This window comes from Bison bison, unplaced genomic scaffold (genome assembly GCF_000754665.1).
Source record: "Bison bison bison isolate TAMUID 2011002044 unplaced genomic scaffold, Bison_UMD1.0 scf7180017864309, whole genome shotgun sequence".
NCBI lineage: Eukaryota > Metazoa > Chordata > Mammalia > Artiodactyla > Bovidae > Bison > Bison bison.
Window position 1 is genome coordinate 4,659,485 of NW_011494881.1, and position 27,995 is coordinate 4,687,479.

The window sequence follows — 27,995 nt, forward strand, 5'->3', positions numbered from 1 at the left end:
GATGCTACTGTATGTACAGCTGATAGGGCTGTTACTATATAAGGGACTTGAGCATCTGCAGATTTTGATACCCAATGGGTCCTGGAACCAATCCCAGTGGACCTTGAGGGACAATATCTATACAGCTCCTTAAGTGCTAGAATATAAGAGACTCTGTCCTTCAATTTTCTCTCCTCCCTCCCCCCTCCGCTCCTTCCTTCTCCCCTCAGCTGCAGAGTTGAGTAAATAATTTCCTTAAAATATCATCATCAGTACATGCAAGGCCTTTCTCTTACATTGTCCTCTTTATTTCTCCTTCATCGCATTCCTTTTTCTCATAGGCACCTGTGGTAGCGTGTCTGATAAACGTTTTTGCATAATGCACTCATTCTCATTAAAAAAAACTATGGTGATTTTTCTGTGTATGACTGTGGTTACTTTACATCAATGGGTATTGTATGGCTAATCCAGCTCTATTATTTTATCACAGGATACTGTTTTCAAGCTCGTTCCACATTTCTGTGTGTGCACCTGGATTGTTGGGTGTTTCTGTTGAACGGGATTCCGTGGCTGGAATCCGTGTGACTTATCTATTCCCTTAGAGATGGGTGCCAGGGCTGGCTCCAGCACCACTGTCCAGACCACAGTGCCCCCCACTGTGTCTGTCAGTGTCCACTCCCAAACTTCACTCCCAGCTCTAGAGATCGTTTTCTGTCAGTCCACATACATCTGCCTCGTGTTTTCAAATATCTGTATGGCATTTCCAGTTTCCTGGGTGTTCCAGAGTTTATCTAGCCTATCATCTCTCTGTCCACAGACTTATCGCTTGTTTCCAATCTTGCACCGTCTCAAACGAGGAATAACTCTATTCGGTTGTTAATCTGTCAGTTGTGTGGGCACATCTCTAGGCTAAATTCCTAGAAATGGAATTGCCGAGGCGAAGAGTCTGTGCATGTGTCATGTGGACAGATGCCATCAAAAAATGTGAGCACATCCCTTTCCTATCCTCTTTTGGCATGAAGATTTCTTTGAGGCTCAGAGAGGGTGGGCAACCTGGTTAGAAAAACACAGCCTGTGAGTGTTGGCACCAAGACTAGACCTCAGAAGGCTGGGCCTGGGCCAGTTATCTTGCCAAGGCACTTCACTGGTTCCCATGTGTCCCAAGCTTTAGGGAGTCTGGGATCTTCCCTGTAAGTCCGGGAAGGTCTTGGGCTCTTCTGGAATGTTTCTGGTATGCAAGACACCTCCCTGCCCACCGATCTGATGAGGGGTCAGCCCAGGAGCTCTGTTCCTGGGGACCAGGGTCTCGTCGCCATACGAAGGCCTTGGGAAGACGCTGCTGGGCTGCTGTGGCTCCCTTGACCCCTGCCCTGTCCCTCCTCCCCCGCAGCATCTTCATAAATGGCTCTGTCAGAGTGAGACATCCTTGGGAGCCTGAGTGGTGTTGCTTGGATACAACTGGGCAACGGATCTGGGTTATTTAAGGGAGAGGGAGAGTGGGAGGGAAGGGGTGACAGCCTGTTTATTCAGGGATGGATGGTCTTCCTGCTGCAAGATTTGGCAGACCCCCTCGCGCCGCCCCCATCCCACCCTGTCTCTTTAGTTTCAGTGTCCAGGGCCTGGGATTCTGCAGTGAGACCCAGCAGAAGGCCACTGGGCACTTCTTACTGATAGCAGTGGGGGAGGGGATTTTCTGTGCGTTTGGGAGGCACTATGCAAATAGGGGAGGGGGAGAAGGGAGGAGGTGAAGGCAGAGGGAGACACCTCGGAGGGGGTCTTCTTTTCTCCCTCTCTTTTTTAATATTTATTTTTTATTTACTTGGCTATGCTAGGTTTTAGTTGCAGCATATGAGATCTAGTTCCCTGACCAGGGATCAAACCTGAGCCCCCTACCTTGGGAGCTCAGAGTCTTAACCACTGGACCATCAGGGAAGTCCTTGGAGGGGATCTTCTGATGATGCTAGCAGCCATAACTACTGTTATGTTACTGAGCTTCTTCTTGGACAGCAAATATGGGCTTTGAATTTGTTGGTTCACCTAATCTTAAGTGAGGTTGCTTAGTCATGTCTGACTCTTTGCGACCCCATGGACTGTAATCTACCAGAGGAACCTGGTGTGGGATTTTCCAGGCGAGAGTACTGGAGTGGGTGGCCATTTCCTTCTCCAACCTAATCTCAAAATCTTATCGAAGTGTGTGTGACTATCCTGATTTTATAAGATTTTTTTTGGCCTCACCATGCAACATGCAGCATCTTAGTTCCCTATTGTTTAGCCGCTAAGTCATGGCTGACCCTTTGCAACCCCATGGACTGTAGTCCCTCAGGCGCCTCTGTCCATGGGCTTTTCCAGGCTAGAATACTGGAGTGGGTTGTCATTTCCTTCTCTAGGGGATCTTCCTAATCAAGGGATCTAACCAGAGTCTCCTGCAGTGGATGTGTGGAGTCTCAAATATTGGACTGCCAGGGAAGTCCCAAACATTGGACTGCCAGGGAAGTCCCAATCCTCATTTTCTAGATATGGAAACAGAGGCTCAGAAAAGCTCAGAAACTTGCCTGAGTTCATATAGCTCAGAAGTGGCAGAACTGGAATTCAAACTCAAGTCTGTCTGATGCCAAAGTCAAAATAGATCTCTTTACATCACTGAGCTGGTGGGACATCCACTTCCACTCAGAGCTAACTTGATCCCCCAGTACCCCAGTTCCCACTCCACCCTGCAGGAAACACATCATTTTGAAATATCAGTTTACTGGTCTGCCTGCCCTACAGACCTGTGAGCACCTTTGGCAAAGTGGGGTCTTCTCCCTGAGTCCAGGTTCAGGCACATAGTAGGTACTCAACATTGCTGCTTGGAGCTCAGATGCTTGAGCAGCTCACCTGAGGCAAATCCTCTCTCTCTCCCTGATAGCCCTGCGGGGACCAGAAGACAATGTCCTGCCACTGAGCCTTCTCTGCTCCCACTGAGCAGACCCAGAGCCTTCAGCATTTCCTGGGCTGGGCTCCAGATCTCTACTCCTGTGCTGTCTTGCTGGGAGTCAGCACCCATGTTCCCTGGGCAGGTGTGACCTGATCAGCAGGAGTCTACAGAGGTGTAGGGTAGGGTGGTGAAGGCTGCTAGGTATCTGTCCCTGTGTGGCTTGGGAAGGAAAGAAGTTAACTCTTTCAGTGCCCCAACTTTTAGAGGTTACAGCTCCAACTGGGCTGGGCTGAACTGTGCGGGGAGGTGGAAGTAGGGAGCTGTGGCTTGGGAAATGGGGAGAGACAAGCCAGCTGAGCTGTGCAGAGGGACAGGTCAACACATGCATGGGTCCTGGGCTTGTGCTGTAGTCAGCACTGTCCCCTCATCCTCCTCTGAACCCCAGTACAACCTTACACTTTGCGGAACATTATCACAGCCTGCCTTCAACCACGGTTATCCATCTAATAATGATGAGCATAAAAGCCGTTCTGTGCCAGGACAGTGCCAGGTACTTTGAAGTCATCATCCCATTTAGGTCCCTCAACCAACCACCAGCTCAGGTGAGTGAGGTGTGCATCTAACCTGAGGGTTAGAGACTCCCATCATTTCCAAAGTGGCCCACCAGTACACTTTTCTTTACTGTTCTATTGTATTATTTTCTTCCTAGCTAAGTCACTTAGGAATGATCTTGCTTCTGTTGTTATTAATATTTGCTTCTTTATTGTATCCCCCGCCCCCACTCTACTAAAATGTCAGCCTCATGAAGGCAGGACCTTGTCTGCCTCATTCACTGCTCAAGGCCAAGGTTTTGGACTGTAGAAGGGGCTCTGTAAATGTTTGTTGATTGACAGTGAATGAATGGGATATCTGTTGAATGGATGAACCAAGATTCCTTCTCTCATTTTCTTCTGATGGAGCACTCTCCTTGTAGTACTTGAGGAATGTTCTGGAGATAGAAGCACCCTCCTTCCACTTGTCCTGGGCACTCTTTAGTCATGCTCTGAGTGGTGCTGGGGTAGGCCTCTAGGTTCTCTTGCCCTCGGGACCTCACTGTTCTTTGAAGCATTTTCGAACTGCAGGTCACAGATAAAATCAGTTTTGTGCACTGCAATCAGTAAAAACAAAAAGAAATAGGATAGGATACATTAGAAAGTATCAGCGTGCATCACATGTAGTAAAGCTAAGCATTTTTTATATATTTATGTCTCTGTATAGCTGGTGGTCCCAAAGTAAAAAATATATATATATATAGTACATAGATATGTGTATATATATTTGTATGTGTATATATATATATATATGTATTGCTTGGAAAATCCCATGGACGGAGGAGCTTGGTAGGCTGCAGTCCATGGGGTCTCTGGGAGTCGGACACGACTGAGCGACTTCACTTTGACTTTTCACTTTCATGCATTGGAGAAGGAAATGGCAACCCACTCCAGTGCTCTTGCCCGGAAAATCCCATGGACGGAGGAGCCTGGTGGGCTGCCATCTATGGGGTCGCACAGAGTCGGACACAACTGAAGCGACTTAGCAGTAGCAGCAGCATATATATGTATAATTGATTTACAATATTGTGTTGGTTATAGGCCACGATAATCTTGTGTTAATACAGCAAAATGATTCAGCTATATATATATATTTTTTCAGATTCTATTCCACTATAGCTTATAAGATGTTGAATATAGTAGATCTTGTTGCTCATCTATTTTATGTATAGTAGTTTGAATTTGTTAAGCCCGTATGCTTAACGTGTCCCTCTCTCCCTCCCGCTTTGGTCACCATAAGTTTGTTTTCAATGTCTGTGAGTCTGTTTCTGTTTTGCATATGGGTTCACTTGTGTCATAGTTCAGATTCCATGTATAAGTGGTATTACACAGTATCTGTCTTTTTCTGACTTCACTTAGTGTAACATTCCATCCACATCGCTGCAAGTGGCAATTATTCATTCTGTTTTACGGCTAATACTCCATCGTATAAGTGTACATCTTCTTAAGCCAAATGTTTGTTTAAAAAAATTTTTTTTAGTTTATTTTATGACTGTGCTAGGTCTTTGTCGAGCTTCCCAGGTGGCTCAACAGTAAAGACTCTTCCTGCCCAAGCAAGAGATGCAGAAGATTCTGGTTCAATCTCTTGGTCAGGAAGAGGGATTCCTCCAGAGGAGGAAATGGCAACCCACTGCAGGATTCTTGCCTGAAAAATTCCATGGACAGAGGAGCCTTGTGGGTTACAGTCTCCTGCTTCTGCTGCTGCTGCTAAGTCGTTTCAGTTGTGTCCGACTCTATTCGACCCCATAGACGGCAGCCCATCAGGCTCTACCGTCCCTGGGATTCTCCAGGCAAGAACACTGGAGCAGGTTGCCATTTCCTTCTCCAATGCATGAAAGTAAAAAGTGAAAGTGAAGTCGCTCAGTCGTGTCCGACTCTTAGCGACCCCATGGACTGCAGCCTACCAGGCTCCTCCGTCCATGGGATTTTCCAGGCAAGAGTACTGGAGTGGGGTGCCATTGCCTTCTCCGGGGTTACAGTCTACGGGGTTGCAAAAAGTCAGACATGACTGAGCGACTGAGCACACACATACGGGTCTTCATTGTTGTAGTGAGCTGGGGCTTCTCTACTCATGGTGCAAGGGCTTAGTTGTGCCACAACTTGTGGGATCTTCCTGTACCAGAGATTGAACCCATGTCCTCATATTGGCAGGGGGATTCTTAATCACTGGACCACGAGGGAAGTCCCTAAATGTTTGTTGATGGGCACTTGAGTTGGTTCCATGTCTTGGCTATTGTAAACAGTGCTGCTGTGCACCTTGGGGTGTATGTATCTTTTCAAATTAGAGTTTTGATTTTTCTGGATTTATACCCTAAAATGTATTTTTTACGTTGAATCTCTGTCAAAAAAGTTTGAACCTAGTGTGTGAATTTGGGAGGTAGGAAATGCTATCCTTGGACCTAGACCCAAATGAAAGCCAAACAATGAAATTAATAATCCTGCTGATAATTATTAATATAATGTCAATTACTGGCCATGTATCCTGTGCCAAGCAGGAGTGCTCAGGCCCCAGCTTCCTGCATAGAGGTGATGGGGAAGGAGTCCGGAGCAAACTGAGATCCTGGAAACAAGGAAGGCTGCCTGGAGGAGGAAGACCCTGAACTCAGCCTCGAAGAACCCCTTGGCCCTGGCAGGTTTGGGACTGGGTCAGAGTGTGAGTTCAGGTGGCAATAACAATAATGGTAACAATAGCTTCAGTCAGTGAGCTCCGGCTGAGTGCGAGCACCGGCTGAGTGCCAGGCACTCCTTTAATCTTCCAGACATTTTCTGGAGGCATGAATAGCTCTTCATACCATTTTGCAAACAAGGAAAAGAAGACTTGGTGAAATATGGTGACTTTTAGGGTAGGGGTCTCATAGTGGTAAAACTGCCAAGGTTAGGTCCAGGGCAAGTCAGCCCTCCTCAGAGCCTGGGTCTTTCAGCCCTGACGGCAGAGGGAAGGGCCTGGACAACGGAGGGCTCCTGGATGCTGGTGGTGGGACACTGGGCTTGGAGGAGCAGCCAGGGCAAAGGGGAATGGTTCTGTGTTGGGGCTCAGAGACCACGTGGCTCTCAGGGAAGAATGCAGGTTCCAAGACACCTGTCCTGGAGGGCCCACGTGGGTCCCAGTCTTGGCAATAAGGGGGAGCAGAGCCAGGACAGCACCCTCCCTGACTTTGTTCATTCCCTGGGCCCAGTGTCCCCCAGCCTGTGGCAGGCTTGGCGCGCAGTGAGGAGCAGAAAGAGCAGTAGGGCCTGTTTCTCATCTTTTGTCAAGTCTCATCTCTGTTGATTTGAACCCAGCTCCTCTGCTTTCCAGCGAATTGTTTCTGCCTGTCAGGAAATAATTCTTGGCTTGAGTGTTCCCACAAGGGAACTGGATGTTTGCACAGCTTATGGTTCTTCGCAGGGACTGAATTTGGGACTTGCTTGCCTGGGCAGAGGGGCTGTGGATGGCCACTGGTGATTCTCTTGGAAGCGTGAGTAATGGGGTGGTTTACTATCCTTTGCAGTAGCAGCTTGCCTGGTTTCGGATGGTGGTGGGTGAGTCTGTGTGTGTGCTACACTTGCCCACATACACACGCATGCTCACTTGGACATACACACTCATGCCCACTAGACATACCCACACAAACATGCACATTCTCATTCACATCTCTGCAAACATACATGAGCAACACAAGTCCGTATGTGTGGATACATGTGTTTACACGCAAGCACACGGTTGTTGCAGGGCCCCCACTTTAGATGATAAAGGGGTGTTCTGGGTGTTTGTGCATCTGGGGGTGGGTGGTGGCAGTGCTGGTGGGGGTGGCGGGTGAGTAAGGGCGGGTCTTGAGCCATCCAGTTTCTGAGATCCTGTTCTGGGACCATTGATCCTTTATCTGGGAACTTTTGGGCTTCTGCTCTGAGTGTCCAGACCACTCCAGGGGCTTCTGTGGCAGTCTGCACTGAGAGTATTGGCTGAATTGATTCTTCCCTTCTGCCTCGGGTTGGAGAGCAAAGGCAGAGTGGCTTCTTCTGGGTATACCTAGGGCTGCTGTGTCCTTTCCTTTTTCTCTTCTTCAACATTCAGTCCCTGTCCTCCTCCCAGGTGCCAGGGGTAGGGGGTGGGGAAGGAAGACAGCCTGCAGGCTTTCTTGTGGTTGGGGGGAACCCCTAGGATGCTGCTCTGAGCAGGGACTTGGCAGAAGCTTAGAGGCTGAGGGTGGCTTGCTGAGGCTGGACACTGTGGACTGGACACCATCTGTACTTGTCTCTGAGATAACCTTGAAACCCTCATCCCTTTACTTCTGGGGTCTATCAGCTGAGCCCGGAGGCTGTCCATAGGAGCCAGAAGGGCTGTGATTCTGGCTTTTCTGGAGACATCTCTGTCCTGGGCTTTTTGTTTGATTCAACAAGAACACCTACTGTGTGCATGGTGAACACAAAGGAATGAATGACCAATGTGCCGGGCACTGTGCTAGGGACCAAAAGACAGTTCAGACATGGACTTTTATCCTCCAGGAGCTCAGTCTTGAGAGGCAGCCAGCCATGGATCCCAGCACCTGAGGGAGGAGGAGGGATGCGTGTGCATGTGTGTATGTGTAAAGGTGTGCGCTTAAGCACAGCCTTAGTACACATGTGCACCCCTACCATGGTCCTTGACGCAAGGGCACATTATCCTGGAACTCAGCACGCTCTGCCTGATGCAAAGTCTGGAAAAGACTTAGATGCTGGGAAAGACTGAAGGCAGGAGGAGAAGTGGGCAACAGAGGATGAGATGGTTGGATGGCATCACCGACTCAATGGACATGGGTTTGAGCAAACTCCAGGAGATAGTGAAGGACAGGGAAGCCTGGCGCGCTGCAGTCCATGGGGTCATAAAGAGTCAGATATGACTTAGCCACTGAACCACAGGAACAGCACCCTCAGTATGGCAGGGCATCAGAGGGGAATCTGCAGGGGTGGGGGGTGGGGGTCGTGAGGTTGGGCAGAAGAGTTAGGAAGGGAGCCATGCCTAAGGATGGAGCCACAGTGTGCCACGCGCCACACCAGGGCATCACAGGCCCCAGCTCCCTGACTTGTCAACACTTTGAAGGAGGACAGGCTGTCCTCTGGCTGAGGGACTTGAAGACAGATTATGTCACAGACTATACAGGCAGTAAGGTATGTATCAGCCTGAGCCTTGCTCTACTGGTCTCTGAAGGTAGATCTGCTTCCCAAGGCCACTCCTGGGCTTCCTCTGCTCCTCTCCTCTTCACACACCTTGGATGGGACAGGAGGAAGCCCACACATTAAAAGAGGGTAATAAAAGTAGTCATCTCATAGAATCACCCAGTGAAGTACTTGAGACCTAGGTGCTGGAGGCCTGGTAAGAGCACCATAAACAACAGCCATTCCTCCTGTCTTTCTTTGTTCCTGGGCTCACAGGGGCTGCAGGGCCTGCATGTCCCTCCCCTAGCCCAGTGCCTTCTGGCCTGACTTTGGAGAGAGGGCAGGCCTGCACTGCCTTCATCACCGGGCAAACTTGGACTTCACTGACTCCCGCTCCATCCCTGACTGTGGGCGAGGCAGGTAGCGACAGGTGAGGAAGACGCAGGTCCCCAGTGCAGGGCAGAGAGAAGGGGCAAGTGACTCACTAACCACAACCAATTTCGTCTCCCTCAGAAAAACAGTGGTGAGAGAGTGAACGCACCAGCGTTCACTTGGAGGCGCGCACCCGCGGAGGGCTGGCAGGGACTTCTGGGCGTTCCGGGGGGCCAGACTGGACTGCTTCCCCCAGTCAGGGGAGCCAGGGACAGGCACTCCTGGGGGTTAGGATTGTGCCTGTCACTGCAGGGAGCCATGGGTGGGGACAAAGGGACCTCTCCCCTTCCGAAGTGTCTGCCGGGTTCTTCCCTTTTTGTCTCCGGGTACTGAGGGTGTCCAAGGTTTGGGAGAAGCCCACCACTGAGCGGACAGTCTGCTCTTAAAGGGCTCAACCGTTGACTCCTGTGGTGGCGAGGTCCAGGGAGAGCAGTCGCCTAGCCCAGGTTGCACAGCAAGGGAGGATTCTTCCGGCGCCCGCCGAGGCTTGGCTTGGCTTTAAAAAGCAGAGAGCGGCGAGGGCCCGCCGATCTCCCGGGGAGCTGGAGTCTGGGCGGGGGTGTGGCGCCGAGAGCTTTTGCTTCTTTCTCCTGCCAGGGAGGCTGGATGTAGGGTTTGGGCTTCTTCCAGAAACAGCCGAACTCATGACAAGGGAAGCGGAACTGGTTTCCCAAGCGGTCTCCCCCGCCCCAAACTTTTCCTCCTAGTCGGAGGGTGGGCTGGGGGAGGGAGGAAGAGGGGCCGAGAAAGGTGGGGCCAACCGTTCCCTCTCCCCCAGGCAACAGCTGCTCTGGAATGCCAATCCGGACGCTGCTTGGTGAGTGTGTCTTTAAATCCGAGACCCCCGCCCCCCTCGGCGGCTGGGGCCTGGGCTCTGGCTGGCTGGACTACGGCGGGCGCGGTGATTGGCGGCCCCGCCGGGTCCGCCCTCGGCGTGGGGGTCGCGGGGCACCGGGAGCCGAGCGGCGCGCTCCTGCTGGGGTGCGCGGCTCTCTACTCAGGCGAGCGCGGCCTCTTGCGCTTGTGCCCTCGCCTCGTCGCGCCCGGCCTGCCAGCCTCCGGAGCCGCCTCTGCCCACGGATGGGCTGGGGAAGTTGGGAGGAGCGAGCCGGAGCCAGTACCCGGCGCGACCCGCCGCTGCCTAACTCGGCGCCCGCAGCTCGGGCGCCGCGCGTCTGCCGCAGGAGCGCGGATGCCCCCCGGAGCCACGGGCTGGCAGGTACCAACGCGTCAGGACCCGGGGCGGGCGAGCGAGGGCTGATGAGGGACTCTTCTCGGCACTCCCGGGCCGGGGCTGCTCCGACCATCCACTCCCCATCCCCTAGATCACAAGCCTCCCTGGGCTCTGTGGAGAGGAGAGATCCTGGCCCCCACAACGAAACCCGCACGGGATCGGTGCCTGGGAGAGAAGCGGAACCACACATTAAACAGGAGTTACTGAGTCGTTCTATCTGTCCGATTCTGGGCTACGCACTTTCTCCAGGAGCTTTCTCTCCGACTAGGGTAGGTGTGGGATGACGACACCTCCACCCTTGATGGCTGGTCCTCGGGCGAGACCTGAGAGCTGGGCTTCCCGTGCAGCTGCGGCGAGGCAAGCAGCCTCATGTTCCACACCTGAGGTCCCTGGGTTCCTCTTTAGGCACTTGAGGTCCATGGAACTGGGAAGAGTCCAGAGATCCCAGTGGGTGCAAGCTTTGATGTTGGGCCCCATCTGGTTCTTTCCTTCTGTAGGCCTGGGTCTCCCAGGGGAACGCTTTTTTCATCTTCAGAGGTTTTTCTTGAAGGGGCAGGCGGCCTGTCAGAAGGCAGAGTGCAGTGTCAGGGAGACTGCTGCCCTGGACTCTTAAAAGCATCCAGGACCTCTTAGGGAGTCAGAAATGGAAGAAAAGCTCCCCTGACTTCAGGAAGCTTCCAGCTTCTCGCTCTCTCCACCAGAGTTCCAAGCAACAACTCCTTGGCTTCCTGAAGAGCAGCCTGGACCCAGTGACAGCATCTCTTAAATGCCAGGCACTGGGCTCTGCCAAGGAGGATGGGAGTGGTGGAAGGAGTTGGAGGGTTCTTCCCTTAGGTGGCTTAGCCCCACTGTGCAGCCAGGTGGGGGCGGTGATAGGGGTGGGACACAAGGCATAAACACAGAGAAATATCGTTACTATAGGGTTTCCATACCAGTCCTGGACTAATAGTAACTGGAAATACCAAGAGAATACACATGATTAATTGCTGAATGAGGGACACAGGCTGTAATTGCCAGGGAAGCTGGGATGCAGTTCTCATGCAGCCATGCAAATTTGTTTGAAATATTCTTGTTCTGCCTCCGTACCCCTCCTTTCTGATTACCCTGCTGCTTAGGACCTCTCACCACCTCCAGGGACAGGGAGCAGCAGAAGTGTGCCCCAGCCCCACTCCCAGTTTTTTTTGTTTTTTTTTTCCTGCTGACTGAAGCTATTCTGGACTTCAGGAGAATGACGTTTGGTTTCTGGGGTCAGGCTGACCATAGGACCTTCCTAGCTTCCCTGGGGCTTCTGAGGTTTGGGGTCTAGATCCAGCCTTACAGGAGGAAGTCCTCACTTCCTTTCTGAAGAGCCTCTGTCTGTGGCGGCTGGAGATGAGCTTGGCAGGCTGGAGCCAGACACTGTTTCCTGTGAGCGCAGACGGACAGTCTTCCTCTCCTTGGCCATTGGGGTTGGAATTGGGGTGTTGGAAGTGGACAGGCCCGGCAGAACTGGCTTGAGGTTAGTGGTACCTGGGGCATCTCTGACCTCACCTCTGAGGTTCTACTGTGCCTTGGGCTCTGCTCCCTCCCCCATCATCCCTGGCAAGATGTCCTGGAACACTTTGTAGAGGTGGCAGTGAACTCATGCCTGTGGCCTTGGACACTGTTCTGGGAGTGGGAGTTGCTGAGCTTACTCTTTAGCCCTTGGCCGGCACTGTGAGTACTTGGGTGAACACATACCCACCTGCTTCCAAACAGGTGGCGCCCACAGGGTCACCCAGGAACAGGTGGGGAATGCTGGTGTGGGCAGAGATGTGTGCCAACGTGCTCAGGTTTATGGCTGCGTGGGCTTGGCCGGTGAGGAACTGGATACAGTGGACATGAGAGCAGACCCAGGAAGCCAGTGGAGGTGGGCAAGCAACTCAGGGCACAGACATGTGCAGGGGCAGACGGTGTGAACACACAAGTGGGGACAACGGATGGGCTGCAGGTACTGTACAGACAGATCTGTGCCATCATGGAGACTTGGCTGGCAGAAGTGGACAGATGTATTGGTGGGCCCAGACGAGCACAGACAGGGATGTCAGCTGACATTCACTGTCGAGAGACAGGGAGCCACATGGATGTGACTTGAATCCCTGGGCAGACATGGAGTTGGCTGTGAGCACCTGAAACACAGACACTTAGACCTGCTGAGTCACCGGGCAGCAGACGGCAGAACACAATCAGAGGTGGTACTGAGAGCTGTGGTGCTGGAGAAGACTCTTGAGAGTCTCTTGGACAGCAAGGAGATCAAACCAGCTAATCCTAAAGGAGATCAACTGATACTGAAGCTGAAACTCCACTACTTTGGCCACCTGATATGAAGAGCTGACTCATTGGAAAAGACCCTGATGCTGGGAAAGATTGAGGACAGGGGGAGAAGGGAGTGACAGAGGATGAGATGGTTAATGGCATCATTGACTCAATGGACATGAGTTAGAGCAAACTCCAGGAGATAGTGAAGGACAGGGAAGCCTGGCGTGCTGCAGTCCATGGGGTCACAACGAGTTGAACAGAACTTAGTGACCAAATAGCAGCAACCAAGATGTAGTCCAAGGCAGGCGTTGTTGAGTTTTTCCTGTGACTCTGTGGCAGCGGTGCCTGAAAGTTGACTTGTTTGGGATAGTGGCCGTGCAGGTGCTGAGTGGTGTGGCTTCATTTCTAGACTCCTGCTTTGGGGTTTGGAGACCCCAAAGAGCTCAGGAGCCTCTGTTTAAACCTGAGAATTCTTTGACCTCCCTATTCTCTAAGGGCTGGGCGCATGCCTTAAGCACCAGCAGAGGCTCCTTGAACTTTGAGGTTCATCTCCTCTAGGTTTGTACAACTTCCTGAAGTGAGACTGTAGGGCCAGGGTAGGGGAGGAACCTGCTGGGGACTCCCCTTCTTAGCCCAAACCTGAGGGTTTCTTGCAGGGAAGGGACAGTCTGGGGGTGGGGGGGGGAGGGGAGAGAAAGAGTAGACTTGCAGTTGGATCTTTGGTGAGACCTTTGCTCTCTAGTGTGGACTGCCCCTCCCCCAAACCTTGGACTTGGACAGGGAAGGGCCCCGCCCCACCATTTGGCTCTGGCCCAACCTGGAGATGGGCAATAAAGTTGACACTAACTCACTGTGTTAGCTGGGCAAGCTACTCAATGTCTTAACTCATCTTTAAAGTGCAACCCCTCATCTTTAAATGGGGCCAGTAATCCTTCACCCTTGGGATGTGGCGAGGGTTTAATGTGAATGGAAAGTGTGTGGACCAGGGTCTGGCACAAAGCAAGCCCTGTTGGTGGAACTTTGGTGACGGGACTTGCTCTGTGGCCAGGACCCCCCAGAGCTGGTCAGCAGCCAGGTGGCCAAGCCCTGGGAAGGTGAGCAGCCCAGCACCTCTGATTTGAAAGCTCGAGGGCTTTGTTCTCACCTCTCACCCCGCAGTTGCTCCTTAGCCCCTGTGGGACCTCTCCATGCTTGCAGGAGGCTGTATGAAGCTTGGGCCTGGCCTGCTGGCCTCTGGGAGGGGAGCCAGTGGTTTCCTAAGAATAGCCCCAAATTATGGCTCTGCCTCCCAGCGGACAGCTGTGTACCTCCCCAGTCTGGGCCAAGGGGCTGGCAGATGGGCCTTTTGTGTTTCTTGTAACTGGCACTCAGCACAGGGTCGAGCTTGGGAGCAGCAGGCTGGATCTGGGCAGACGCCTTGCTGTTCTTCCTAAGTCTTCTGCTGGGACCAGGGAAAGAGAAGGCCCAGGGAGAACCAGCATTTAAAACCCCCGAGTTCCTCTTCCACTGAGAGGTTGTCCTGACAGCTGACCATCTTCATACCTGCAATACATCTTAGTGATTAAGATTACTGGGTCCAGAACCAGATCACTAGGGTCTGAATTTTAGCTTCCTTCCTCACTGGCTCTGTGGCATTGGGCAACTCACTTAACCTCTCTGTGCCTGATTCCCTGTGTAACAGGATTAATAATAGTAACTCCCTTGGAAGAATGTCACAAAGATGAAAGGAGGTAGCCTATGGAGTGCCCTTGCAGTAACGTGTGGCTCATAGTAAGTGCTCAGTAAACATTCAGTGCTGCTCTTACCATGGTTACAGTGATCTCAGCAGAGCGACAGGCCTGTGAAACCACAGAGGCCAGGCTGTTTGCACAGTGCCTCAAGGTGAGAGGGCCCCGGGATGCTATCTTGGCTCCAATTCCTGGCCTTTCATGCCCCAGGTTCAGTGTGAGGTGCAGAGGACCCAAGGTGAGTGAGACTTGGTCCCTGCCAGGTGAGGGAGGCACCTGTGTACATTCTACCATTGGTACCTGCTGGGGGCCGTGTCTGCTATGGTCAGAGCTGAAGGGAGGGAAGGGCTTGCCTGGGCACGAGGTGATGCTTCGGGGGGCTTTGAAGGATGGCCTAGAGTTTGCAAGGATGAAAAGGGCTTCCCAAACAGAATGAGCAACCCATGCAGAGATGTGGCCTCTTGGCATGTCTAGGGAACATGAGCAGATCCACAGACTTGGGGTGGGGCCCAGGCTCAGCATTCCCGGCCTGTGATCTGCTGTTCCTCCTACACTGGGCTCAGAGGCAGTCCTGGCCTCCCTCTTAGGACATGAGACGCCTAGAGGCCCCTCCTTTTACTTTAAGGAATCGCTTTCGCTGTCTGTCTCTCCATTCTCCAGGGGACCTCCCTGCCCTCTTATGAAGGCCTGCCAGCCCTCTCTGTGTGTTAGTTGTTGTGTCTGGTTGTGTCCAACTCTGCGACCTCATGGACTGTAGCCTTCCAGGCTCCTGTGTCCATGGGATTCTTCAGGCAAGAATACTGGCGTGGGTGGCCATTCCCTTCTTCAGGAGATCTTCTCGACCCAGGGATTGAACCCGGGTCTCCTGCATTGCAGGTGGATTCTTTACCATTTAAGCCACCAGGGAAGCCCTGCCAGGCCTCCCTGGGACCCCTCATTTTTGAGCTGGGGGCTCCAGACTGCCCCCATTGCAGCATCAACATGCCTATTTTTGCTCTTAGCTGAGATACCTATAGGTTAACAGATCCCCTTTCTCAGGAATGAACTGAGGCCTTTGAAACCTCTCCTAAGGAGAGAATGTCTAATAGTGGAATTCCTGGACCTTGGAAGCTGTTTTATTTTCTGTATCTGACATGTGTACTGGATTTTCAGCCCCTGCTTGGGCTGGAGCTGAAGCATGCTGATGAAGGAGAGACATGGGGCATCTGGGGTTACCTTCATGCCCATGGCAGGCAATAAGGAGCATCTGGGAACTGGGTGTGCCGCTCCTGACCCTGTGGGCTCCCAGGGAGCAGGGCTTTTGGAAATTCCAGGCAGAGGGAGGGTGTGGTGCTAGGACGGCTGTGGGTCCATGGCTGGGCTTCCCGCCCTCGCCCATGAGAAACAGGCCCCACTGCCAAGAGGCTGGTGCAGGGGCATTTAGGGGGGAGAGAAGTGGGTGCCCTCAGACGACCCTGGGCTTTGCCGGCCTCTACATGCTGCTGGGCCCTAGGCTCTGCTGTCTGCAGGCGGTGGCCTTTGTCCGGGCCCTCCCCAGAGTGGAGGACAGGGCCAGTGGGTGTTTTTGAAGATTCTGTTTAGAAAGCACAGAGGGGAACCTCTCCTCCTCTCTTCTTTTCCTGCAGAGCTCAGGAAGACGTGAATCCCTCTCCTGCCAGTCACAAAGAGGCTGGTGGATGTGTCTACTCTGACTGCCGTCCTGTAGTTGCTGAGGCCTTCTCCTGGGTCCCTGAGGTTGGTGCTGACCCCTCTTTTCCCTAGGGCCCTGATTGGCAGGGCCCAGAAGACCTCATCTAGCCTGGATCTGATTGGGCTCATCCCCATCCCCATCCTGGCTTTAGCCTTAGTTTGACCACTTTCTTGCTGATGCTCGGTCCCTGCCACGGATGCAGCCCTGTCTGTTGATGGAGTTCACAGCCTTCAGGAGTCCCTGCAGGTGCCGCTCTGCTGGCTCACTCTGGGGTTTGTGGGGAAGCTCTGATTTTCAAATACCCTAGAGAAAAAGACCCAGAGCCCTCCCTGGAGGTAGAGGCCCAGCATTGCAGAGCCTTCTGGGGAAGTCTGGAGCAACTCTCTCGCCTCTCCTGGGCTCTAAATCAGGTCTAAGGTGCAGGTGGATAAACCCGGGACTAGCAGTTGACTGCTTCCTCTGAGCCCAGTTTTTCCATCTGCAAAATGGGCATAATAATGTTTCCCTTGTCTGCTTAAAAATTAAAAAAAAATGAGGTGAAATTGACTTGATATAAAATTAACCATTTTGAAGTACAGCTACAAGTGGCATTGAGTTTATTCACAATGTTGTGGCACCACCTCCGTCAAGTTCCAGAACATTTTCATCACCCCAAGGGAGACCCCCTTCCCCATTAAGTGCTGGCTCCCTTCCTCCTGCCTTTATTGAGGTGTGTGCACCATAACATCCACCCAGCCTACAGGTGCAGCTGGCTGAGTGTTGGTGAATCCATGGGCATGCAGCCTCCACCCCATCCATGTGGGCACACTTCTGTCACCCAGAAGTTTCCTGGGGCTCCCCTGCAGTCCGTGGTTGCTCCCGTGCCTGGCCCCAGGCCGCTTATCTCCTGTCACTCTGCTTTTGCTTTTTTCTAGATTTTCACATAAGTGGACTCATCCAGTTATCAGGTATTTTTTTTATTTCTGCCTATTTTATTCAACATGATGTTCTTTTTTTTTTTTTTTCCAATTTATTTTTGGCTGCACTGGGTCGTCTTTGCTGTGTGTGGGCTTTCTCTAGTTACAGTAAGTGCAGACTTCTCTCTAGCTGTGGTGCATGGGCTTCTCATCGCAGTGACTTCTCTTATTGTGGAGCGCGGCCTCAAGGTTTGAGGGCTTCAGTAGTTGTGATGCTGGAGCCTAGGTGCCCCAAGGCGTATGGGATCTTCCCAGACGGGTGTTGAATCCTTATCCCTTGCGCTGGCAGGCAGATTCTTTTTTTTAATTAATTTATTTTTTATTGAAGGATAATTGCTTTACAGAATTTTGCTGTTTTCTGTCAAACCTCAACATGAATCAGCCATAGGTATACATAGATCCCCTCTCTTTTGAAACTCCCTCCCATCTCCCTCCCCATCCCACCACTCTAGATTGACGCAGAGCCCCTTTGAGTTTCCTGAGCCTTACAGCAAATTCCCGTTGGCTGTCTATTTTACATATGGTAATGTAAGTTTCCTTGTTACTCTTTGCACACATCTCACCCTCTCCTCCCCTCTCCCCCTGTCTGTAAGTCTATTCTCTATGGCAGGCAGATTCTTAATCAGTGGGCTGCCAGAGAAGTCCTCAACGTGATGTTCTCGAGTGTCATGTCATGTGTTCTGGGAGTGTATTCCTTTTTTCGTTGCTGGATATGTATCCCAGTGTGTGTAGGACCCATAGCTTGCTTACCGAGTTCCCAATTGATGGATGTCTACCCTGCTTTTGAAAATGTTTTCAGTTAAAAAAAAATTAAGTAGTTATCTTTACAAAGGATTCAGGTAGTAGCTTCCTAGAGAGAGGGAGTGAAATGTGAAAGCCCTTCCATTCCTTACTTCCTCTCTTGGCCCGAGGTGTCCCTGTCAGCAGTTCGTGGACATCCCCCAGTCATCTTTTCTGTGCCTCTGTATGCGTTTGTGTAGTTTTAATTTGGGGACAGAGAATTGTACTTGCTCCATGACTCTGGCTCTGGGGCCCACTTCACTTAGCGCTTTGTCTTGGGGGTGTTGCCAGCACAGTTATCCAAGTTCTCCACCTTCCCTGGGAGCCATCCCTGAGCTGAGGGCCCAGAGGTGGGGGGTCCTGGGCCAGGCAAACAGGTGTCTACTCCTCCCCCGCCTCTGGCTCCAAGCTGGGGCTCAATGAGCCTTTGCGGGAGACAGAATGAAGGCTTTGTGGAGGTGGTCAATTCCAGGCAGGTTTCTAGAGGAGGAAGGCATTGGGACAAAAGGGGTCAGCCTGTTATGGGTAGACGTGCACTCCCGCTGGCTTTACCAGCGCCTCCTACGCAGCAGCTGCCAGCAGGGGCTTCCTCTTCCTGTCTCTGTGAAGTGTCGCTGGAAGGGCCGAAGGAGAGGGAGGTTTGCTGGGTGGACAGAAGATGGACTGAGGCCTCCCTTCTTGTTGCAGCAGAGTTGCCCCTTGCTGAGGCTGGCTGCAGGCAGCATGCTGGGGTGGGGACCCTCTCCTGCGCTGCAGGCTGTGCTGGGCGTGTGTGGGTGGAGGGCGGGGATGGCAGCTGCCTCCCCAGGAAGGGGGGCTGCCTGTGCTCAGTTTCGGAGTGCTCCTGCCTCTACCCAAATCCCAGCCAGTTGGGTCACTGGGGTGCTGAATCTTTATTGTCATGCATCCTCCCTTGACGCTGCCTTTGAAGTATACAAGAAGCACATTCCCTGCTTACTTACTGATTGGTTGTATTCATTGTTTTTAAGTTTTTCCCAGTTTAATAATTCAAAACAGTGCCTTAATACTGTTCAGGAGATAGGAATCCTGAGTTGTGATGTCCCAGGGTAGCCACCTGCTCACCCCGGGAGGGCTTAGCTTGTGACTTAGGGTTCCCTCTTAGCCTCTTCTGGCTCCAGAGCCCTTGGGGACAGTACAGGGGAAGGGAGATGTGGAGTGGGCCTGGCAGGGAAGCCATGAATAGGTGGGTTTGTTCATTTCTCTGTGATTTCTCTAGCTTAATGCTGTTCAAACCTGGGTAATAGGTCGACTCCCCTTCCCCCACTCTTAAAAACAGCTGTATGGAGGTTTAACTCACATGCTGTACAATCAGGCATTTAAGGTTTACAATTCAGTAGCTTTCAATGTATTCACAGAGGGGTACATCTGTCACTACAGTCTCATTTTACAATATTTTCATCAGCTCAGAAAGATACCTCGTACCCATTAGTCATCACTCCCCACCCTACAAGTTTACTGTTTGTCTCTATAGATTTGCTTATTCTGGACATTTTGTATAAATGGAATCATAAGTATGTGGGTTTTTTGTGGCTCTTTAAAGGAAAAGAAGCCTCACTTGTTTATTTGAATTTTCTTAGAATATAACTTAAAGGTACAAATATAAAACTAAGTGTAAGTGCCCTAGACATGTTTACATGGTTTTTACATAACTATAAAGCGAGCATGAAATGAAACCACAGTAAAACTAGTAAAACCAGAAAGCCAGCGCATTTCAAATGAACAATGTTAATTTAATTGGAAGGATGTGAACTGAAACGAAATTGCCATTGTTGGGTTGATGGCAGAGAGCTGGCGCCTTCTGTTTGCCCCGCTTCTGTCTCTTGCGCCTGCTGCGCAGAGGGGCCTTAAAAAAGGGGCTGGCTGGCTGGTTTGGGGTAATTCTGATTACAGTTGTCCCTCCGCAGCATCTTTGGCGGTGGCAATGGTTTCAGAACCCCCACGGATTCCAAAGTTGGATTCTGAAGTCAAAGAAGCTGAAGCCCTTATGTAAAATGGCATAGACAGTATTTGCATATGACCTATACATATCCTCCCCTGGCTTTTAAATCTTCTCTAGATTACTTATAATACCTAATATAATGTAAATGTTATGTAAATAGTTGTAAATACCATGTAAATACTATGTAAAAAGTTGTCAGCACACAGCAAATTCAAATTTTGTTTCTTGTAACTTTCAGGAGTTTTTTTTTTTTCCCCAAATATTTTCCTTGGATGCAGAACTCAAAGATGTGGCTGGCTGACTGTACTAACATTTGAGCCTGAACTGCCAATGAGTAATCCCCAACTGTCTGTTCTAATAGAACATCACTTGATAACCTGGAGCTCTGGCTTGTTTGATCAAAGATAAGGCTGAAATAATGGTGTTATCAAAATCTGCATGTTGTGGCTCTTCAACCCACTTCTTGTGGGAATTTGGCACAGAGGTGGGCTTTGCTCTGTTCACGTGGATGAACATAGTCCTGACTGCTAAGAGACCAGGCTTTTGCACTGGGCATGTCCAGGCTGCTATGGTGGCTCAGTTCTCCACCCTACACCCCTTCTCTTATTTGAACCACAACCTTTGTTTGTGCAGTGATGTCATTTGGCATTCACAAAGAAGGAACTGAATCGTGAATGCAGGAGTGGGCTCAAGCCCTAGATTGCACTGTAGCACTTGCTTGGGAGAGAGAGTCATTTGGATGCATGGACATGCTCTCAGTACTTTTTTTATGAGGTGAAATTCATATAACATAAAGTCGACTATTTCAGAGTGTGCAGTTCAGTGGTATTTTGTATATTCACAAAATTGTGCAAATGTCATGTCTACCTAACTCCAAAACATTGAAAAAAATCTCTTATTTTATTGTGGTAAGAATACTTAACGTGAGAACTACCCTCTTAACAAATTTTTCAGTGTATAATATTGTTTTTGACTATAAAGGTAATGTTGTGTAGCCAATCTCTAGAGCTTATTCTCCTTGCTTAACCAGAACTTCGTGCCTGTTCGTTAGTAACTTCCCATTTCCGCCTCTGTCCAGTGCCTGGCAACCACCATTCCACTCTGAGTTTATGAATTTGACTATTTTAAAACAATTTTATTTTATTTATTTATTTTTGGCTGGGCTGAGTCTTTGTGGCTGGGCGGGGGCTTTCTCCATTGAGGTGAGCAGGGACTACCCTTCTGCGCACAGGCTTCTCATTGTCGTGGCTCCTCTTGTTGTGGAGCAGGGGCTCAGTAGTTGTGGCTCGAGGGCTTAATTGCCCCACGGCGTGTGGAATCTTCCCCGACTAGGGATCGAACCCGTGTCCCCTGCATTGACAGGCAGGTTCTTATCCACTGTACCACCCCTGGAAGTCCTGAATTTGACTATTTTAGGTACCTCACATAAGTGAAATCATGTAGTATTTGTCTTTCTATGACTAGCTTATTTTACTTAGCATAACAACCTCAGGGTTTGTCCACGTAGCGTACTGCAGAATTTCCTTCTTTTTAAAGATTGAATAATATTCCATTGGGAAGCACCAACTGGCTTTGGTAAAGTGGTAAAGAACTCGCCTGCCAGTGCAGGAGATGTAAGAGACGCAGGTTTGATCCCTGGATCGGGGAGATCCCCTGGAGCGGGGCATGGCAACACACTCCGGTATTCTAGCCTAGAGAATTCCATCCACAGAGGAGCCTTGGAGGCTACAGTCCATGGGGTCACAAAGAGTCGGTCGTAACTGAAGCGACTTTGCACGCACGAACAATATTCTGTTGTGCGTATGCACCACATTTTCTTTACCCACTCCTCCAACAATGGACATTTGGGCTGCTTCCACCTCTTGGCTGTTGTGTCCGGTGCTGAAGTGAGCATGGGTGTTGTGCTGATACCTCTTTTGAGATTCTGATTCAGTTCTTTTGGATAAATACCCAGAAGTGGGATTGCTGGATCATCTGGAAGTTCCATTAATATTTTTAATTTTTAGGAACCTCTGTGCTATTTTCCATTCCCACCGACAGTGTGCAAGGGTTCCAATTTCTCCACATCCTTGCCAACGTTTTGTTGTCTCTTTTTTTGATAATAGCCATCCTGACAGGTGTGAGGTGATATCTCACTGTGCTTTTGATCTGCATTTCCTGGATGATTAGTAATGTTCAACATCTGAGACATATTCATCACCTCAAAGGAAACTCTGTATCTATAAAGCAGTCACTCCTGATGACCCGCTTCCCCCAGCCCCTGGCACCACTAATCTGCATTCTCTCTCTATGGCTTTACCTATTTTGGACTTTTCATACGAGTAGAATCGTACAGTATGCAACTCTTTGCGTTTGGATTGTAATGTATGAATATACCATGCTTTGTTTATCAGTTATTATTTGATGGACATTTGGATTGCTCCTACCTTTCAGCTGTTGTAACCAGAACATTTGTGTACAAGTATTTGTTTGGATACCTGTTTTCAGTTCTTTTGGGTATGTGCCTAGGAATGGAATTGCTGGGTCATATGATAATTGTATGTTTAACTTTTTGGGTTTGATATTCCTGAATTGGGGCTTCCTTGCTTGCTCAGACAATAAAGAATCTGCCTGCAGTACGGGAGACCTGGGTTCAGTCCTTGGGTCAGGAAGGGACCCTGGAGAAGGGAATGGCAACCCACTCCAGTATTCTTGCCTGGAGAATCCCGTGGACAGAAGAGCCTGGTGGGTCACAAAGAGTCAGACATGACTGAGCGACTAACACTTTCACTGTTCTGGGATTAGGTAGCCGTGATGGTGGCACAATAATGTGAGTGTATTACATACCACTGAGTGGTATAATTCATTTATTTGTTTTAATATTTTTATTTATTTATCTGGCTATGCCAGGGCTTCCCTGGTGACTCAGTGGTAAAGAATCTGCTTGCAACGCAGGAGACCTGGGTTTGATCCCTGGGTTGGGAAGATCCCCTGGAGGAGGGCGTGTCAAGCCACTCCAGTATTCTTGCCTGGAGAATCGCTATGGACAGAGGAGCCAGGTGGGCTACAGTCCACGGGGTCTGAAAGAGTTGGACACGATGAGCGACTGAGTGCATGCCAGGTCTCACTTGTGGCACGGGGGTCTTTGTTGTCATTGCAGCATGTGGGATCTTTCAGTTGTGTCCTGCGAACTCTTAGCTGTGGTGTGTGGGATCTAGTTCCCTGACCAGAAACTGAACCCCTGCATTGTGAGCACAGAGTCTTATAGCTACTAGACCACCGGGGCAGTTCCTGAGTTGTATATTTTGTAAGGGTGAACTTTATGGGGCATGAATTAAATTCTGATGAGGGAGTGGGTGAAGGAGGGAAGAGCTCCTGGCTCCCAAAGCAGATATCCTTGGAATCTGGATTTGAGTCCTAGTCTCAACTCTGAGAAACCCAGAGTCCTCATCACCTCTCGGGATCCTGCAGACTTCCTGGTTGGTGGGGACACTGGGTTCAGCCCCCTGGTCCCTGATTGGGATGGTGGGTGTGAGCTGCCTGCCACCCCGCCATACCTCATCCTGGCCCTTTCTAGCTTCTAAAAGAGAGGTACTCACTGTGAAACTCAGTTCCCTCAGTTTCCCCACCTGTGAAATGGGTCCGTGAGCAGCCAGTCATGGCTGTGGCCCAGGCTCTGTGGGCAGCAAGGCCTGTAGCGGGTCATACATGCTGCTGTGATTTCCCTCTGGCCTCCTTTCCCCTCTCTGACTTTCATACTGCTTCCCAGAGGGAGCCACACAGGCCTCTGGATCAGCTCTTCTTTCTTTTCAGGTCCCTGTGGCTTCCTTCTGAGACTGAAGTAGAGACTGCAGCCCCCCACCCTTATCTGTCCGCTCACTCCTCACTGCCCGTGGTTTCCCTTTGTCTCGTCTTAGGGAGTGGCAGGCCTGTCCTCTAGTTGTCCAGGCCAAACCTGAAGTGGCCCATGGTTCCTCTGTTTCTCTCACACCTCAGTAAGCCCTCTTGGCTTCACCTTCAGAATAGGTCCAGAGCCACACTGCTGGTCTGAGCCATCAGGATCTCCCGCGTGGTTGTGGTGGACTCCTAATAGGCTGTTGGGTTCTGCCTTTCTCTTCTGCCCTGTCTGCCAAAAAGACTCTTCTAATACAGCCCCAGGGTGACCTTGTTGGAATGTCAAAGTCTGATCAGAACAGTTCTCTGCCCCAAGGCCCCCAGTAGTTCCTCATTTACCTGCAGTGAAGGCCACTGTTCTTACTGTGGCCTCCATCTAGTACTCACATGCTCGCTCCCACCTGGCTCCAGCCGACTGGCTGCCCCATGGCTTCTTCAACACAATGGGACCCCCAACCGCAGGGCATCTGCATGGCTGACCCTGAGCAGGGATGCTTGTCCTCCCCAGAGTCACAAAGCTTGCCTTGTCACTTCCTTCTCCTCTTTACTCAAATGTGAAGCCTGCCCTGGATGCTCATCCACAGAGCCTTTTTTTTAAAATCACTCATCGCCCCCTGATATGCCATATATTTTACTAATTTATAGTTTATTTCTGTGTGTTAAGCTAGCATGTATGAAGCAGAAATTTTATTCTGTATTGTTAACTCCTAGAACAATGCTCTTCATATTGTAGCTGTTGTTCGGTCACTCAGTCCTGTCTGACTCTTTGTGACCCCATGCACTGCAGCACGCCAGGCTTCCCTGTCCTTCACCTTCTCCTGGAGCTTGTTCAAACTCATGTCCATTGAATTGGTTATACCATCCAACCATCTCATCCTCTGTCGTCCCCTTCTCTTCCTGCCTTCAGTCTTTCCCAGCATCAGGGTCTTTTCCAGCACCAGCTGGCCAAAGTATTGGATCTTCAGCTTCAGCATCAATCCTTCAATGAACATTCAGGTTGATTTTCTTTAGGATTGACTGGTTTGATCTCCTTGCAGTCTAAGGGACTCTCAAGAGTCTTCTCCAATATCACAGTTCAGAAACATCAATTCTTTGGCGCTCAGCCTTCTTTATGGTTCAGCTCTCACATCCATACATGACTACTGGAAAAACCATAGCTTTGACTATAATACGGACCTTTGTTGACAAAGCAATGTCTTTGCTTTTGTAATATACTGTCTAGGTTTGTCATAGCTTTTCTTTCTTGGAGCAAGCATCTTTTAATTTCATGGCTGCAGTCACCATTTGCAGTGATTTCAAAGCCCAAGAAAATAAAGTCTCTCACTGTTTCCATTGTTTCTCCATCTATTTGCCATAAAGTGATGGGACTGGATGCCATGATCTTCGTTTTTTGAATGTTGAGTTTTAAGCCAACTTTTTCACTCTCCTTTTTCACTTTCATCAAGAGGCTGTTTAGTTCCTCTTCACTTTCTGCCATAAGGGTGGTGTCATCTGCATATCTGAGGTTATTGATATTTCTCCCGGCAATCTTGATTCCAGCTTGTGCTTCATCCAGCCTAGCATTTCGCATGTTGTACTCTGCATATAAGTTAAATAAGCAGGGTGACAATATACAGCCTTGACGAACTCCTTTCCCAGTTTTGAACCAGTCCGTTGTTCTGTGTCCATTTCTAACTGTTGCTTCTTGACCTGCATACAGGTTTCTCGGGAGGCAGGTAAGGTGGCCTGGTATTCCCATTTCTTTAAGAATTTTCCATAGTTGTGATTCACACAGTCAAAGGCTTTAGTGTAGTCATTGAAACAGAAGTAGATGTTTTTCTGGAATTCTTTTGCTTTTTCGTTGATCCAGCAGATGTAGGCAGTTTAATCTCTGGTTCGTCTGCCTTTTCTGAATCCAGCTTGAGCATCTGGAAGTTCTCGGTTCACATACTATTAAAGCCTAGCTTGGAGAATTTTAAGCATTACTTTGCTAGCATGTGAGATGCGTGCAATTGTGTGGTAGTTTGAACATTCTTTGGCATTGCCTTTCTTTGGGATTGGAATGCAAACTGACCTTTTCCAGTCCTGTGGCCACTGCTGAGTTTTCCAAATTTGCTGGCATATTGAGTGCAGCACTTTCACAGCATCATCTTTTAGGATTTGAAATAGTTAAGCTGGAATTCCATCACCTCCACTAGCTTTGTTTGTAGTGATGCTTCCTAAGGCCCACTTCGCATTTCAGGATGTCTGTCTGGCTCTGGTTGAGTGATCACACCATGGTGGTTATCTGGTTCATGAAGATCTTTTTGTACAGTTCTTCTGTGTATTCTTGCCATCTTTTCTTAACATCTGCTTCTGTTAGGTCCATACCATTTCTGTCTTTTATTGTGCCCATCTTTGCATGAAATGTTCCCTTGGTATCTCTAATTTTCTTGAAGAGATCTCTAGTCTTTCCCATCCTATTATTTTTTTCTCTTTCTTTGCATTGATCACTTAGAAAGGCTTTCTTATCTCTCCTTGCTATTCTTTGGAACTCTGCATTCAAATGGGTATATCTTTCCATTGCCTTTCGCTTCTCTTCTTTCCTCAGACAACCATCTTGTGTTTCTTTTTCTTGGGAATGGTTTTGACCACCACCTCTTGTACAGTGTTACAAATCTCCGTCCATAGTTCTTCAGGCACTCTGTCTATCCTGTCTAATCCCTTGAATCTGTTTGTTACTTCCACTGTATTTGTCACTTGTATTTGTGGCTGTAGTTGTATTTGTCACTTGTATTTGTATTTGTCACTTCCACTGTAAGGAGTTTGATTTAGGTCATACCTGAATGGTCTAGTGATTTTCCCTACTTTCTTCAATTTAAGTCTGAATTTGGCAATAAGGATTTCATGATCTGAGCCACAGTCGACTCCCAGTCTTGTTTTTGGTGACTGTATAGAGCTTCTCCATCTTCGGCTGCAAAGAATATAATCAATCTGATTTTGGTGTTGACTATCTGATGATGTCTTTGTGTAGAGTCTTCTTTTGTATATGCTCCAGAAACGTTGGTAGAATGGCTACATCCAGAGGGAGTGATTTGGCCCATTTTATAGATGAGGAAGCTGAGTCTCAGAAAGGTTGACTTGAACCTAGTCTCTTGACTCCCAGCCCAGTGCTCTTTTGCTGAGCCATAATTCCACCTCCTTCTCCCTGTAGCCCTGTTTCCAGGGACAGCCATGCCAAGCCTCTGGGGTTTGAGGCGTCCAGGCTCCCCATAGAAGCTCCCTGTGTTAGCATGGTGACTGTGGAGTTGGCATTCGTGTAGGTGATGGAACAGCAGGCCCCATTTGTTGAGAGCTCACTCTGTGCTAGGCACTGGGCTCAGCAGATTGGTGGATTTATTTCTCAGTTAAACCTCACAGCATCCTGAGGAGGAGGGTTTGTCGTTTACCTTCTTGTGAATTGGGCCTGGAGAGTTTTCCTGTGGAAGTAGAGAGCTTTCATGTGGGTGAAAATGAAGAGGATCTGTAACTTTTTGAACCAGTGAGGCTGTGGGGAAACTGGCCCTCTTAAATGATCCTGGTTGCTGTATGGAGTCCTACAACCTTATGGAAAAGTAATATGGCAGTATCTACTCTAGTTTTTAAAATTCACATGCCTTTTCATCAGAGCAGTCTAAATTTCGGTAGCCTATCCTAAAGAAGTAGAACAATCAGGATATAAGACTTTGCTCCAGAGACCACACTGCCTCCTTTCACTTCTGTGTCCTCCTCACGGCAGGACCCTGGCACGGGCTGCATCCTCTGCCTGGCCTGGTTTTCACGTGGCCCGAACCTCCCTGTTCTTTGGATGCCAGTGTAGGCCTTCTGTGACCATCATATCTCAAATATAGACGGTCCCCAACTTACGGTGGTTTGACTTAGGGTTTTTTGGCTTTATAATGGCGTGAAAGCGATGCATCCATGGAAAACTGTATTTGGAATTTTGAGTTCGGATTGTTTTCTGGGCCAGCGATGTGCAGTGCACTCTTCTTGTGATGTTGAGTAGCGGCAGGTCCATCAGCCACGCCCTCAGTTCAGTTCAGTTCAGTCGCTCAGTCGTGTCCGACTCTTTGCCACCCCATGAATCGCAGCACGCCAGGCCTCCCTGTCCATCACCAACTCCCGGAGTTCACCCAGACTCACGTCCATCAAGTCAGTGATGCCATCCAGCCATCTCATCCTCTGTCGTCCCCTTCTCCTCCTGCCCCCAATCCCTCCCAGCATCAGAGTCTTTTCCAATGAGTCAACTCTTTGCATGAAGTGGCCAAAGTACTGGAGTTTCAGCTTTGGCATCAGTCCTTCCAAAGAACACCCAGGACTGATCTCCTTTAGAATGGACTGGTTGGATCTCCTTGCAGTCCAACGGACTGTCAAGAGTCTTCTCCAACACCACAGTTCAAAAGCATCAATTCTTCGGCGCTCAGCTTTCTTCACAGTCCAACTCTCACATCCATACATGACCACAGGAAAA

At 49.8% G+C, this 27,995-nt stretch overlaps 1 protein-coding gene across 3 annotated transcripts in view; it reads left to right on the forward strand.

Annotated features, from left to right (window-relative positions):
• The first annotated feature begins 9,583 nt into the window (after positions 1 to 9,583).
• The window catches only part of PALD1 (phosphatase domain containing, paladin 1), a 99,251-nt gene continuing 80,839 nt past the window's right edge, over positions 9,584 to 27,995 (forward strand). For 2 of the 3 annotated variants that reach the window (XM_010852230.1, XM_010852228.1), the window contains exons 1-2: positions 9,584 to 9,847; positions 10,356 to 10,532. The gene's annotated coding sequence lies outside the window, so the exon portion shown is untranslated. Of the gene's footprint in view, positions 9,848 to 10,015; positions 10,250 to 10,355; positions 10,533 to 27,995 lie in introns of those variants that run through there. The other variant, XM_010852229.1, reaches the window with a different exon arrangement.